The sequence below is a fragment of the Triticum dicoccoides genome, chromosome 1B, assembly GCF_002162155.2.
Source record: "Triticum dicoccoides isolate Atlit2015 ecotype Zavitan chromosome 1B, WEW_v2.0, whole genome shotgun sequence".
Classification (NCBI taxonomy): domain Eukaryota; kingdom Viridiplantae; phylum Streptophyta; class Magnoliopsida; order Poales; family Poaceae; genus Triticum; species Triticum dicoccoides.
In genome coordinates this window covers 577,936,621-577,945,509 of record NC_041381.1, presented here as the reverse complement: position 1 = coordinate 577,945,509, position 8,889 = coordinate 577,936,621, and positions in this window count along the sequence as shown.

Below are 8,889 nucleotides of genomic sequence, written 5' to 3'. Positions count from 1 at the left end.
ACTTAGTAGATGGGTTATCTTGCTACAAGAATTTGATTTGCATATTATTGATAGAAAGGGAGCTGAGAACCCTGTTGCAGACAACTTGTCTAGGTTAGAGAATGTTCTTGATGACCCACTACCTATTGATGATAGCTTTCCTGATGAAAAATTAGCTGTCATAAATGCTTCTCGTACTGCTCCATGGTATGCTGATTATGCTAATTACATTGTTGCTAAATTTATACCACCTAGTTTCACATACCAGCAAAAGAAAAAGTTTTTCTATGATTTAAGACATTACTTTTGGGATGACCCACACCTTTATAAAGAAGGAGTAGATGGTGTTATTAGACGTTGTGTACCTGAGCATGAATAGGAACAGATCCTATGCAACACTCCGAGGCATATGGAGAACACCACGCTGGAGATAGAACTGCACATAAGGTATTGCAATCCGGTTTTTATTGGCCTACCCTCTTCAAAGATGCCCGCAAGTTTGTCTTGTCTTGTGATGAATGTCAAAGAATTGGTAATATTAGTAGACGTCAAGAAATGCCTATGAACTATTCACTTGTTATTGAACCATTTGATGTTTGGGGCTCTGATTATATGGGACATTTTCCTTCCTCTAATGGGTATACACATATTTTAGCTGCTATTGATTATGTTACTAAGTGGGTAGAAGCTATTCCAACTAGTAGTGCTGATCATAACACCTCTATTATATTAAGATGCTTAAAGAAGATATTTTTCCAAGGTTTGGAGTCCCTAGATACTTAATGACTGATGGTGGTTCACACTTTATTCATGGTGCTTTTCGTAAAATGCTTGCTAAGTATGATGTTAATCATAGAATTGCATCTCCATACCATCCACAGTCTAGTGGTCAAGTAGAATTGAGTAATAGAGAGATTAAATTAATTTTGCAAAAGACTGTTAATAGATCTAGAAAGAATGGGTCCAAAAAACTTGATGATCCATTATGGTCCTATAGAACTGCATATAAGAATCCTATGGGTATGTCTCCGTATAAAATGGTTTATGGAAAAGCATGTCACTTACCTCTTGAACTAGAACATAAGGCATATTGTGCTATTAAAGAGCTCAATTATGATTTCAAACTTGCCGATGAGAAGAGAGTATTTGACATTAGTTCACTTGATGAATGGAGAACCCTGGCCTATGAGAATGCCAAACTGTTCAAAGAAAAAGTTAAAAGATGGCATGACAAAAGGATACAAAAGCGTGAGTTTAATGTAGGTGATTATGTTTTGCTTTACAACTCTCGATTAAGATTTTTTGTAGGAAAACTTCTCTCCAAATGGGAAGGTCCTTACATTATCAAGGAGGTCTATCGTTCCGGTGCCATAAAAATCAACAACTTCGAAGGCACAAATCCAAAGGTGGTGAACGGTCAAAGAATCAAACATTATATCTCATGTAATCCCATAAATGTTGAAACCAATGTTATTGACACTGTAACCCCGGAGGAGTACATAAGGGACACTTTCCAGAATGTTTCAAACTCTAAAAAGGAATAGGTATGTGGTACGGTAAGTAAACCGACTCCAAAACAGTTCTAATAGCAATTTTTCTCCATTTTAGAATATTTATAAAAATATGAAAATAAGAAGTAGTCCAGAAAGGATATGAGGCATCCACGAGGGAGGAGGGCACGCCCTACCCCCCTGGGCGCGCCCCCCTGCCTCGTGGACACCTTGTGTGCCCTCCGGACTCTGTTTTCTTGCACGATACTTCTATTGGTCGGTAAAAATTCATTATATAATCTCCTGATGGTTTTGACCACCGTACCACGACAAAATCCTCTGCTTTTGTTTCGAGCTGTTTTTCTGTTAGATCTAGATCACCATGACATCTTCAAGCGCCTCCAAGGACAAGATTTTCAAGAAGGTCATCAACCCCTACCCCGCGAAGGTGCTGCAACACCCTCAAACCATTGATATGCGTGAGGGGGTGCTGCACATCCGTGATGTTGAGGGACCAAGGAGGACCGGAAGTGTGGAGACAAGGCTCGAAGCAATGGAGCAACAAGTTTTCAAGTGCCAAGGGATGGTGGAATGCGGACTCAACGCCAACCACATGATGATTGCGGAGTTCACCAACAACCACAAGCTGGATGCCAAGAACATTGGGGAGACCATCTTCAAGCTTCACGAGAAAATCGAGCACCTCCAAGCCCAGATCTATGGCCTGCAAAACCAAAACTGTGAGCATGAATATAGATTCAAGAGGATGAGTTTGGTTGCAGATTTGAGGATCCCAGAGACTCGATCATCCTTCTATGATGGTGAGCCTATGCTTTGGAAGATGCACGACAAGCCTACATCATCAACAACTCTATCATCACCACCTCCGAAGAAAGAGACATAAATACATGGGTGTGGGCACTCCCCTTGGCAACTGCCAAGCTTGGGGGAGGTGCCCCGGTATCGAAACACCATCACACTTCTATCTTTACCATTTTTCTTAGTTCGATCCTTTTGGTTATATCTTAATCTTGTAGAAAAGTTTATTATGATTTAGCTTTGAGTTTTGTGTTGATCCCTATCTATGTAATCGAGTCCAGAGCTATATATAATAAAGATTAGTTTTGAGTCGAGGGCTTTGCTATCTTGCTATGATCTTGAGGGAATAAAAGAAAGAATAAAAAGATCATATTGATCTTATGGAGAGTGATGACTTCACATATAAAGAGTATGATGAATAAAAGTTGTTGAGAGTTGACAAACATAGTTTTGGTCATCTATGACATGCTAAAAAGTTGATGTTGGACAAGGAAGACAACGTAATGGGTTATGTTTTCTATATCCGAAATAAATTATATTGTCGTGGATCATCCAACATGTTGAGCTTGCCTTTCCCCTTCATGCTAGCCAATTCTTTGCACTAAGTAAAGAAACTACTTGTGCTTCCAAACATCCCTAAACCCAGTTTTCCCATGAGAATCCACCATATCTACCTATGGATTGAGTAAGATCCTTCAAGCAAGTTGTCATTGTTTCAAGCAATAAAAATTTCTCTCTAAATATGTATGATCTATTAGTGTGGAGAAAATAAGCTTTTACGAGTGATATGGAAGAAATAAAAGCGAGGGACTGCATAATAAAGGTCCCTATCACAAGTGGCAATATAAAGTGACGTTCTCTTGCATTAAGATTTTGTGCATCCAACCATAAAAGCATATGACAACCTCTGCTTCCCTGTGCGAAGGGCCTATCTTGTATTTTTGTCTTCTACCTTATACAAGAGTCATGGTGATCTTCACCTTTCCTTTTTACACTTTATCCTTTGGCAAGCACTATGTGTTGGAAAGATCCTGATATATATATATATATATATATATATATATATATATATATATATATATATATATCCAATTGGATATGAGTTTTCATAAAGCATTATTGTTGACATTACCCTTGAGGTAAAAGGTTGGGAGGCGAAACTATAAGCCCCTATCTTTCTCTGTGTCCGATTAATACTTCATACCCATAGGTATTGCGTGAGTGTTAGAAATTGTGAAAGATTAAATGATAGTTGAGCATGTGGACTTGCTGAAAAGCTCTTATATATTGACTCTTTCCGATGTTATGATAAATTGCAATTGCTTCAATGACTAAGATTATAGTTTGCTAGTTTTAAATGAAGTTTCTGATTCATACTTTACATTGTGAATAGATTGTTACTTTATCATAAGAAATCGTATGACAATATATATATATAGTTGTTCTAAGAATGATCATGATGCCCTCATGTCCGTATTTTATTTTATCGACACCTCTATCTCTAAACATGTGGACATATTTTTTGATATCGGCTTCCGCTTGAGGACAAGCGAGGTCTAAGCTTGGGGGAGTTGATACGTCCATTTTGCATCATGCTTTTATATCGATATTTATTGCATTATTGGCTGTTATTACGCATTATGTCACAATACTTATGCCTTTTCTCTCTTATTTTACGCAGCTGGAATTCTAGGCTGTAAAAGGAGCAAATATTAGAGACCTATTCTGCACAACTCCAAAAGTCCTGAAACTCCACGAAAGTCAGTTTTGGAATATATTAAAAATATTGGGCGGAGAAAGCACCAGAGGAGGGACACCCACTATCCACAAGGGTGGAGGGCGCGCCCTACCCCCTAGGCGCAACCCCTGCCTCGTGGGCCACCTGGCAGCCCCCCGATGCCCATCTTCTTCTATATGGTGTATTTTGCCCTGGAAAAAATCAGAAGGAAGCTTTTGGGACGAAGCGCCGCTGTCTCGAGGCGGAACCTTGGCGGAACCAATCTAGGGCTCCGGCGAAGCTGTTCTGTCGGGGAAACATCCCTCCGGGAGGGGGAAATCGTCACCATCGATCCTCCCATTGAAAGGGGGTCAATCTCCATCAACATCTTCACCAGCACCATCTCCTCTCAAACCCTAGTTCATCTCTTGTATCCGATCTTTGTCTCAAAACCTCAGATTGGTACCTGTGGGTTGCTAATAGTGTTGATTACTCCTTGTAGTTGATGCTAGTTGGTTTATTCGGGGAAGATAATATGTTCAGATCCTTTATGCATATTAATTCCCCTCTGATTATGAACAAGAATATGATTTGTGAGTAGTTATCTTTGTTCCTGAGGACATCGGAAAAGTCTTGTTATAAGTAGTCATGTGAATTTGGTATTCTTTCGATATTTTGATGAGATGTATGTTGTCTTTCCTCTAGTGGTGTTATGTGAATGTCGACTACATGACACTTCACCATTGTTTGGGCCTAGGGGAAGGCATTGGGAAGTAATAAGTAGATGATGGGTTGCTAGAGTGACAGAAGCTTAAACCCTAGTTTATGCGTTGCTTCATAAGGGGCTGATTTGGATCCATATGTTTCATGCTATGGTTAGGTTTACCTTAATTCTTCTTTCGTAGTTGCGGATGCTTGCGAGAGGGGTTAATCATAAGTGGGATGCTTGTCCAAGGAAGGGCAGTACCCAAGCACTAGTCCACCCACATATCAAATTATCAAAGTAACGAACGTGAATCATATGAGCATGATGAAAACTAGCTTGATGATAATTCCCATGTGTCCTCGGGAGTGCTTTGCTTTATATAAGAGTTTGTCCAGGTTTGTCCTTTGCTACAAAAAGGATTGGGCCACCTTGCTGCACCTTAGTTACTTTTATTACTTTTTACCCGTTACGAATTACCTTATCACAAAACTATCGGTTACCTATAATTTCAGTGCTTGCAGAGAATACCTTACTAAAAACCGCTTGTCATTTCCTTCTGCTCCTCGTTGGGTTCGAATCTTACTTATCGAAAGGACTATGATAGATCCCCTATACTTGTGGGTCATGACACCCTCACTGATGACTTAAGTAGATATGGGTATGTCTACTTAATGACACACAAGTCTGAGACCTTTGAAAAGTTCAAGGAATTTTAGAACGAGGTAGAGAATCAACGTGAAAAGAAAATGAAGTTCTTAATATCAGATCATGGAGGAGAATATTTGAGTCACGAGTTTGGCACACACTTAAGGAAATGTGGAATTGTTTCACAACTCACGCTGCCTAGAACACCTCAGCGAAATGGTGTGTCCGAACGTCGTAATCGCACTCTGTTGGATATGGTGCGATCTATGATGTCTCTTACCGATCTACCGCTATCATTTTGGGGTTATGCTTTAGAGACTGTCGCATTCACTTTAAAATAGGGCACCATCTAAATCCATTGAGACGACACCATATGAATTATGGGAAGAAACCTTAGTTGTCGTTTCTGAAAGTTTGGGGATGCGATGCTTTTGTCAAGAAACTTCAAACTGAAAAGCTCGAACCCAAATCGGAAAAATGTGTCTTCATAGGATACCCTAAGGAAACTACTGGGTATGCCCTCTAGAACCGGAAAGTAGCATATCTCAGGAAGATGTTTCTGTGGTGCCTGCACCGACTAGATAGGAAGTTAATGATGATAATCATGAAACTTCGGATCAAGTTGCTACTGAACTTCATAGGTCCACAAGGATATGTTCCACACCAGAATGGTATGGCAACCCTATCATGGAAATCATGTTGTTAGACAACGGTGAACCTTCGAACTATGAAGAAGCGATGGCGGGCCTGGATTCCAACAAATGGCTTGAAGCCATGGAATCCGAGATAGGATCCATGTATGAGAACAAAGTATGGACTTCGGTGGACTTGCCCGATGATCGGCGAACCATAGAAAATAAGTGGATCTTTAAGAAGAAGACTGACGCAGATGGTAATGTGACCGTCTATAAGGCTAGGCTTGTTGCTAAGGATTATCGACAAGTTCAAGGAGTTTACTATGATGAGACCTTCTCACCCGTAGCAAAGATGAAGTCCGTTCGAATCATGTTAGCAATTACCGCATTCTATGATTATACATCCGGCAAATGGACGTCAAAACGGCATTCTTTAATAGTTTCCTTAAGGAAGAATTGTGTATAATGCAACGGGAAGGTTTTGTCGATCCTAAGAATGCTGACAAGGTATGCAAGCTCCAGCACTCCATTTATGGGCTAGTGCAAGCATCTCGGAGTTGGAACATTAGCTTTGATGAAATGATCAAAGCGTTTGGGTTTATACAGATTTATGGAGAAGTTTGTATTTACAAGAAAGTGAGTGGGAGCTCTGTAGCCTTTCTCATATTATATGTGGATGACATACTATTGATGGGAAATGATATAGAACTTTTGGAAAGCATAAAGGCCTACTTGAATAAGTTTTTTCTATGAAGGTCCTTGGAGAAGCTGCTTACATATTAGGCATCAAGATCTATAGAGATAGATCGAGACGCCTCATTGGTCTTTCACAAAGCACATACCTTGACAAGATATTGAATAAGTTCAATATGGATCAGTCCAAGAAGGGGTTCTTGCCTGTATTGCAAGGTGTGAGATTGAGCGCAGCTCAATGCCCAACCTCGGCAGAAGATAGAGAAAAGATGAGTGTCATTCCCTGTGCCTCAGCCATAGGCTCTATTATGTATGCCATGTTGTGTACCAGACCTGATGTGAACCTTGCCATAAGTTTGGTAGAGAGGTACCAAAGTGATCCCGGTATGGAACACTGGACAGCGGTCAAGAATATCCTGAAGTACCTGAAAAGGACTAAGGATATGTTTCTCGTTTATGGAGGTGACGAAGAGCTCGTCATAAAAGGTTACGTCGACGCTAGCTTTGACTCGGATCTGGATGACTCCAAGTCACAAACCAAATACGTGTATATTTTTAAAAGTGGGGCACTTAGCTGGTGCAGTTGCAAGCAAAGTGTCGTGGCAGGATCTACATGTGAAGCGGAGTACATAGCTGCTTCGGAAGCAGCACAAGAAGCAGTCTGGATGAAGGAGTTTATCACCGACCTAGGAGTGATTCCCAATGCCTCGGGCCCGATGACTCTCTTTCGTGACAAAACTGGAGCTATTGCCCTTGCCAAAGAGCCCAGGTTTCACAATAAGACCAGGCACATCAAGCGTCGCTTCAACTCCATTCGTGAATATATTCAATATGGAGACATAGATATTTGTAAAGTACATACGGATCTGAATGTCGTAGATCCATTGAATAAACTCTTCCATGAGCAAAACATGATCAGCGCCAGAACTCTATGGGTGTTCGATTCATCACAATGAAACTAGATTATTGACTCTAGTACAAGTGGGAGACTGTTGGAAATATGCCCTAGAGGCAATAACAAAATGGTTATTATTATATTTCCTTGGTCATGATAACTGTCTGTTGTTCATGCTATAATTGTATTAACCGGAAACCGTAATACATGTGTGAATACATAGACCACAATATGTCCCTAGTGAGCCTCTAGTTGACTAGCTCGTTGATCAATAGATGGTTATGGTTTCCTGACCATGGACATTGGATGTCATTGATATTGAGATCACATCATTAGGAGAATGATGTGATGGACAAGACCCAATCCTAAGAATAGCACAAGATCGTGTAGTTCGTTTGCTAGAGCTTTTCTAATGTCAAGTATCTTTCCTTAGACCATGATATTATGCAACTCCCGGATACCATAGGAATGCTTTGGGTGTACCAAACGTCACAACGTAACTGGGTGACCATAAAGGTGCACTACAGGTATCTCTGAAAGTGTCTGTTGAGTTGGCATGAATCGAGACTGGGATTTGTCACTCCGTATGACGGAGAGGTATCTCTGGGCCCACTCGGTAATGAATCATCATAATGAGCTCAATGTGACTAAGGAGTCAGCCATGGGATCATGTGTTACAGGACGAGTAAAGAGACTTGTCGGTAACAAGATTGAACGAGGTACGGGGATACCGACGATCGAATCTCGGGCAAGTAACATACCGATGGACAAAGGGAATTGTATACAAGATTGATTGAATCCCCGACATCATGGTTCATTCGATGAGATCATCGTGGAACATGTGGGAGCCAATATGGGTATCCAGATCCCACTATTGGTTATTGGCCGGAGAAGAATCTCGGTCATGGTTGCATGGTTCCCGAACCCGTAGGGTCTAGACGCTTAAGGTTCGATGATGCTAGAGTTGTAATGGGAATAGTATGTGGTTACCGAAGGTTGTTCGGAGTCCCGAATGAGATCCTGGACGTGACGAGGAACTTCTGAATGGTCCAAAGGTGAAGATCGATATATTGGACGAAGGGTATTAGAGTACGAAATTGTTCCGGAGGTACCGGGTGACGAACAGTGTGACCGAAAGGAGTTTGGGAGGCCCGGCAAGCGTTTTGGGGCCTTATGGGCCAAGGGGAGGGGGCACACCAGCCCACTAAGGGGTTGAGCGCCCCTCCCACCCCATCTCACGTAACCTGGAGAGGTGGGGGCGCCACCCCTAGGGCAGCCGCCCCTCCCAGTTTGGGGGCCAAGTTTCCTAG